Source organism: Oncorhynchus nerka, linkage group LG13 (assembly GCF_034236695.1).
Source record: "Oncorhynchus nerka isolate Pitt River linkage group LG13, Oner_Uvic_2.0, whole genome shotgun sequence".
Classification (NCBI taxonomy): domain Eukaryota; kingdom Metazoa; phylum Chordata; class Actinopteri; order Salmoniformes; family Salmonidae; genus Oncorhynchus; species Oncorhynchus nerka.
In genome coordinates this window covers 44,413,331-44,421,333 of record NC_088408.1, presented here as the reverse complement: position 1 = coordinate 44,421,333, position 8,003 = coordinate 44,413,331, and positions in this window count along the sequence as shown.

Sequence of the window (8,003 nt, the reverse complement as noted above, 5' to 3'; positions counted from 1 at the left end):
GTCACCAGATCTCAGCCCATTAAACACGGATTCTGGAGCGGCGCCTGAGACAAAACACAAAATTATATAATGATTTAATTTAAGAATGGTGTCACATCCCTCCAATAGAGTTCCAGACACTTGTAGAATATATGCCAAGGCACATTGAAGCTGTTCTGGTTTGTGGTGTCCAAATGCCCTATTAAGACACTTTATGTTGTGGTTTCTTTATTTTGGGAGTTACCTTACCTGTAGCAGCTGCCTCTTTTTTATATACATAACTAGCCGTCTCCAATACCTTCGTTAAATAGATAGGCTATTTTCATGAACATAAACATGTATTAATTCACCTTCATTCAGTAAACAACCATACATTTAGTGCCAATACAAGCCTGTCTTTTACATGCCAATTTCAGCAATGGCTCGATCTATTCATCGATCCTGCCACAAATCACCTGTTGCCATCCCATAGCCAAAATAGAACATTGCCACGATGCCCCCCCCCCCCCCCACACACTCTCTCTCTCTCTCACTCTCTCTCTCTCTCTCTCTCTCTCTCTCTCACACACACACACATACACCTCTGCCATCTCAGAACTGCATTCCAAAGAGCACATGCCCAATCAGCGTATGTGTAGCCACGGTGACAACAAGCTCATTCCAGTCAACAGGCTTACCTTAGGTCATGCCTATAGAATCATTGTCATCTTAGTCTGCCCAGGGGACTGTGTCACAAACTATTATGACTCAGCAGTGATGCCACTCTATACTAATGCCTGTCATATCCTGCAGTACTCCCTAGCCATTCCCTAGTGGCCAAAAAGTCAACAAAAAACTGCCATAGTATATTGCACATCTACCTATACCTACCATTTCTGGCCAGTATCAGTTTGGGAAGATAAAAATGTAAAGTTGTCTGAAACCTATATATTGTGGACTCTGAGGACACTTGTTGAACATATAGGGTACTGTATAATTGACCATTCAGATAGTTTTTTATGTAAATGAATACGATAAACCGGGAGCTGTTTGGTGAAGACCCATTTGTAAAGTGAATAAAGGCTATTCTGACGGTACCAACATCATGTGTTATTCAAGTCTGATGTCATCTTTTACTTTGTATACCACAAAAATATACTTTTCAATGTAAAATGGTTCAAGTATAGCAACCAAAGTCAAAACTATTGACCGACATATAACATCCGGATGTAGGCTGGATAACATTCTCTCTGCCATACCTTGGTTGTGTCCCAAATGGCATCCTAGTCACTCAGTTAATGAAGTTGTTCAAATGTAACACATTTGACCCAATGCCCCACTTATGATGTTGTTGTCAGTGTTTTATATTAATACACAGAGACAGAGATGAAGCGATAAAGAGAAGACTCATTTACACTTTGCGCTTACATGTGGTTTCATGATTGTTTCGTGATTGGATTAACATGATCAAATCACTGTCTGATCAAGGTTTGTTGCGTCTACACGTGATATTTAAATGTGTCTGGTATCAGTCCACTGTGTCTGCATTGTGACCAGATTTCCTGGTGCCCTCCTGTATGCAAATTATTTGACAGATATTCTTTCAAAATAATGTGAATGTATTTACTTGAACAGTTAGGCCTATTGATGTCATAAGTTGACGGGGCTACCTATCAATGATTTTATAGGCCGGTATAATGATGATTTAAATGTTTTCATATTTTTTTATTTAACGAGGCAAGTCAGTAAAGAACAAATTCTTATTTACAATGACGGCCTACACCGGCCAATCCCGGACGACACCGGGCCAATTGTGTGTCACCCAATCACAGCTGGTTGTGATACAGCCTGGATTCAAACCATGATGTCTGTAGTGACACCTAGCACTGATGCAGTACCTTAGTCCGCTGCGCCACGAGGGAGCCCCAAGTGATTTAAATGACAATTGAGATCTGTTGATACACTTGATTGATATGCAAATAGCAAAGGGTCCCTGGACATCTCTACACTTTACGCTTACACTACCGTTCAAAAGTTTGGGGCCACTTAGAAAGGTCCTTGTTTTTGAAAGAAAAGCATATATTTATGTCCATTAAAATAACATTAAATTGATCAGCAATACAGTGTAGACACTGTAAATGTTGTCAAGGACTATTGTAGCTGGAAACGGCAGATTTTTTATGGAATATATACATAGGCGCAAAGAGGCCCATTATCAGCAACCATCACTCCTGTGTTCCAATGGCACGTTGTGTTAGCTAATCCAAGTTTATCATTTTAAAAGGCTAATTGATCATTAAAAAACCCTTTTGCATTTATGTTAGCACAGCTGGAAACTGTTGTACTGATTAAAGAAGCAATAAAACTGTCCATCTTTAGACTAGTTGAGTGTCTAGAGCATCAGCATTTGTGGGTTCGGATTACAGGGTCAAAATGGCCAGGAACAAAGCACTTTCTTCTGAAACTCGTCAGTCTATTCTTGTTCTGAGAAATTAAGTATATTCCATGCAAGAAACTAAAGATCTCGTACAACGCTGTGTACTGCTCCCTTCACAGAACAGCGTAAATTGGCTCTAACCAGAATAGAAAGAGGAGTGGGAGGCCACGGTGCACAACTGAGCAAAAGGATAAGTACATTAGAGTGTCTAGTTTGAGAAAAGTCCTCAACTGGCAGCTTCATTAAATAGTACACGTAAAACACCAGTCTCAACGTCAACAGTGAAGAGGCGACTCCAGGATGTTGGTCTTCTAGGCAGAGTTCCTCTGTCCAGTGTCTGTGCTCTTTTGCCCATCTTAAAATGTTATTTTTATTGACCAGGCTGAGATATGGCTTTTTCTTTGTAACTCTGCCTAGAAGGCAAAGAAGAGTCGCCTCTTCTTCGCTGCACCTTCGAGACCATCCTGAACGGTTGCATCACTGCCTGCTATGGCAACTGCTCAGCCACTGACCGCAAGGCACTACAGTACATCACTGGGACAAAGCTTCCTGCCATCCAGAACCTCTATATCAGGTGGTATCAGAGGAAGGCCCTAAAAATGGTCAAAGACTCCCTAGTCATAGACTGTTCTCTCTGCTACCGAAGTCTAGGTCCAAGAAGCTTCTACCCCCAAGCCATAAGACTCCTGAACATCTAGTCAAATGTCTACCCAGACTATTTGAATTGCACCCCCCCCCCCCCCCCCTCTTTACACCACTGCTACTCTCTGTTGTCATCTATGCGTAGTGCGTTTAATAACTTTACCTACATGTACATACTGCCTCAACTAACTGGTGCCCCCCGCACATTGACACTGTATCGGTACCCCGCCCGGTATATAGTCTCGTTATTGTTATTTTACTGCTGCTTTTTAGTTACTTGTTACTTTTATCTCTTATTCTTATCTGTATTTTTTTTTAACTGCATTGTTGGTTAGGGGCTTGTAAGTAAGCATTTCACTGTTGTATTCAGCGCATGTGACTAATAACATTTATTTTATTTTATTTGTGCAGTGGAGACTGCGTGAATCAGGCCTTCATGGTCGAATTGCTGCAAGGACACCAATAAAAATAATAGACTTTCTTGGTGCAAGAACCACGAGCAATGGACATAAGACCAGTGGGAATCTGTCATTTGGTCTGATGAGTCCAAATTTGCGATTTTTGATTCAACTACCGTGTCCTTGTGAGACACAGAGTAGGTGAACGGATGATCTCTGAACGGATGATCTTTGCTAGTGACACTGTCAGTGATTTATTTAGAATTGAAGGCACACTTAACCAGCATGGCTACCACAGCATTATGCAGCGATACGCCATCCCATCTGGTTTACACTTAATGGGACTATCATTTGTTTTACAAGGGTTATTTCGTAAGGGCTATTAGACCAAGAAGAAGAGTGATGGAATGCTGCATCAGATGACCTGGCCTCCACAATCCCCGACCTCAACCAAATTGAAATGTTCGGGATGAGTTGGGCCACGGAGTGAAGGAAAAGCAGCCAACAAGTGCTCAGCATTTGTAGGAACTCCTTCAAGACTGTTGGAATAGCATTCTAGGTGAAGCTGGTTGAGAGAATTCCAAGATTGTGCAAAGCTGCCATCAAAGCAAAGGGTGTCTACTGAAGAATTTCAAATATAAAATAGATTTTCTGCTCCACTGCAGCCCTGTCGATGAGAATGGGGGGGTGCTCGGTCCTCTTTTTCCTGAGGTCCAAAATCATCTCCTTCGTCTTGATCACGTTGAAGGAGATGTTTTTGTCCTGGCACCCCACGGCCAGGTCTCTGACCTCCTCCCTATAGACTGTCTTGTCGTTGTCGGTGATCAGGCCAACCTCTGTTGTGTCATCGGAAAATGTTATGATGGTGTTGGAGTTGTGTCTGGCCATGCAGTCATGAGGGAACAGGGAGCATGCACCCCTGAGGGGCCCCTGTGTTGCGGATCAGCGTGGCAGATGTGTTGTTACCTACCCTTACCACCTGGGGGTGGCCCATCAGGAAGTCCAGGATCCAGTTGCAGAGGGGTGTGTTTAGTCCCAGGTCCTTAGCTTATTGATGAGCTTTGAGAGCACTATGAACGCAGAGCTGTAGTCGATGTGTTCCTTTTGTCCAGGTGGGAAAGGGCAGTGTGGAATGCAATAGAGATGGCATTATCTGTGGGTCTGTTAGGGTGGTGTACTCCTCAATGCCACCAGAAGAATCCCGGAACATATTCCAGTCTGTGCTAGCAAAAAGTCCTGTATCTTAGCATTTGCTTTATCTGACCATTTGTTATTGACTGAGTCACTGGTGCTTCCTGCTTTAATTTTTGCTTGAAAGCAGGAATCAGGAGGATAGAATTATGGTCAGATTTACCAAATGGAGGGCGAGGGAGAGTATGGTACGCGTCTCTGTGTGTAGAGTAAAGGTGGTCTAGAGTTTCTTTCCCTCTGGTTGCACATTTTTACATGCTAGTGGAAATTTGATCAAACGGATTTAAGTTTCCCTGCATTAAAGTCACTAGGTGCGCCCATCTGGATGAGCATTTTCCTGTTTGCTTATGGCCTTTTCAAAAGATTGCATGTTTGCCAATAGAACAGATGGCAGTGGGGGTTTACTCGCTCACTTTACGAATTCTCAGAAGGCAGACCGACCTCCGCCCCCTTTTTCTCAGACTTCTCTTCACGCAAATGACGGTGATTTGGGACTGTTCCCGGGAAAGCAGTATATCCTTCACGTCGGACTCGTTAACGGAAAAAGCTTCTACCAGTTCATGGTGAGTAATCGCTGTTCTGATGTCCAGAAGTTATTTACGATCATAAGAGACGGAAGCAGCAACATTATGTACAAAATAAGTTTAAAAAAAATAAGATTCAAACACAAAAAAGCGAACAAAATAACACAGTTGGTTAGGAGCACGTAATACGTCAGCCATCCCCTCCAGCGCCATTCTACAATTCGCATTGCAGAATGATGGATGACGTTGTACACAATAGTGCACAATTTCCGGGTACCCATTTTGGCTTGTGAGAACTTTTTTCAAAACTACTGACTGAAATGATACTCTTCAACTGTAGCCTCTATATGGCCCCTGACTACCTCTGGTGGTGATCACAATGGGTTTTTGTCGTCTACACATGTCTAAAAATGTGGGCACAATCAGAAAGTGGACAACAAGACAAAGGATGCATGATTGAGTAGCCTAAAGCTTAACAATTATTATGGTCATCATTCACCAACAAGATAGCACAAATAAAAAAGTTATTTTGAGCCGCAAATACTGTATGTCATCAGCTTTGTATAGCCTTTTACAGGCTAAAGAATACTCACAGGCAACCAAGTAAGCAATATTACATTGAAAATACATATTTTCCAGACGTTGAAGTTAGGTTCATTTTAGGTTCTGCGTGAAAGGGGAAAATACGACTTTTCCAGATGTTTAAAATATGTATTTTCTGTCTGTTAAAAATAGTTTTTTTTCCGGACATTGAAAATAGGTATTTTCCGGCTACTGAAATCAACGTAATTTCCTATTCTGAATGAAAGTTGAAATTATGTATTTTCCAGACTTTGAAAAAATGAATTTCTGGACGTTGAAAATATGTATTTCCCGATGTTCAAATAAGTAATTTTTCAGTTCTGAATGAAAGTTTTTTTTTACAGATGTTGAAAATACACTGGGGAGAACAAGTATTTGATACACTGCCGATTCTGCAGGTTTTCCTACTTACAAAGCATGTAGAGGTCTGTAATTTTTATCATAGGTACACTTCAACTGTGAGAGGCAGAATCTAAAACAAAAATCCAGAAAATCACATTGTATGATTTTTAAGTAATTCATTTGCATTTTATTGCATGACATAAGTATTTGATCACCTACCAACCAGTAAGACTTCCGGCTCTCACAGACCTGTTAGTTTTTCTTTAAGAAACCCTCCTGTTCTCCACTCATTACCTGTATTAACTGCACCTGTTTGAACTCGTTACCTGTATAAAAGACACCTGTCCACACACTCAATCAAACAGACTCCAACCTCTCCACAATGGCCAAGACCAGAGAGCTGTGTAAGGACATCAGGGATGAAATTGTAGACCTGCACAAGGCTGGGATGGGCTACAGGACAATAGGCAAGCAGCGTGGTGAGAAGGCAACAACTGTTGGCGCAATTATTAGAAAATGGAAGAAGTTCAAAATGACAGCCAATCACCCTCGGTCTGGGGCTCCATGCAAGATCTCATCTCGTCAATGATCATGAGGAAGGTAAGGGATCAGCCCAGAACTACACGGCAGGACCTGGTCAATGACCTGAAGAGAGCTGGGACCACAGTCTCAAAGAAAACCATTAGTAACACACTACGCCGTCATGGATTAAAATCCTGCAGCGCAAGCAAGGTCCCCCTGCTCAAGCCTCCGCATGTCCAGGCCCGTCTGAAGTTTGCCAATGACCATCTGGATGATCCAGAGGAGGAATGGGAGGTCATGTGGTCTGATGAGACAAAAATTTAGCTTTTTGGTCTAAACTCCACTCGCCGTGTTTGGAGGTAAAAGAAGGATGAGTACAACCCCAAGTACACCATCCCAACCGTGAAGCATGGAGGTGGAAACATCATTCTTTGGGGATGCTTTGTGCAAAGGGGACAGGACGACTGCACCGTATTGAGGGGAGGATGGATGGGGCCATGTATCGCGAGATCTTGGCCAACAACCTCCTTCTCTCAGTAAGAGCATTGAAGATGGGTCGTGGCTAGGTCTTTCAGCATGACAATGATCCAAAACACACAGCCAGGGCAACTAAGGAGTGGCTCCGTAAGAAGCATCTCAAGGTCCTGGAGTGGCCTAGCCAGTCTCCAGACCTGAACCCAATAGAAAATCTTTGGAGGGATCTGAAAGTCCGTATTGCCCAGCGACAGCCCTGAAACCTGAAGGATCTGGAGAAGGTCTGTATGGAGGAGTGGGCAAAAATCCCTGCTGCAGTGTATGCAAACCTGGTCAAGAACTACAGGAAACGTATGATCTCTGTAATTGCAAACAAAGGTTTCTGTACCAAATATTAATTTCTGCTTTTCTGATGTATCAAATACTTATGTCATGCAATAAAATGCAAATTAATTACTTAAAAATCATACAATGTGATTTTCTGGATTTTTGTTTTAGATTCCGTCTCTCACAGTTGAAGTGTACATATGATAAAAAATTACAGACCTCTACATGCTTTGTAAGTAGGAAAACCTGCAAAATCAGCAGTGTTTGAAATACTTGTTCTCCCCACTGTACATCTTTTTTGGTTATTGATTCTACACATGCATTCTCAATGAAGTAATATCAGTCCATATACCACAGGTATGACAAAACATGTATTTGTACTCCTCTAATTATATTGGTAACCAGTTTATAACAACAATAAGGCACCTTGGGGGTTTGTGATATATGGCAAATATAGGCTGGTGCGGACCATACCAAATCTGAACCAAACATAGACGTCTATGATTGGTTCAGACGTCGAAATCAGGACCCCCAAAAAATACATCCAAAAGACATTGGGATTTGTCCGTGCTTTATGGTAGTCGACAGAGCTACACATGAGCGTTC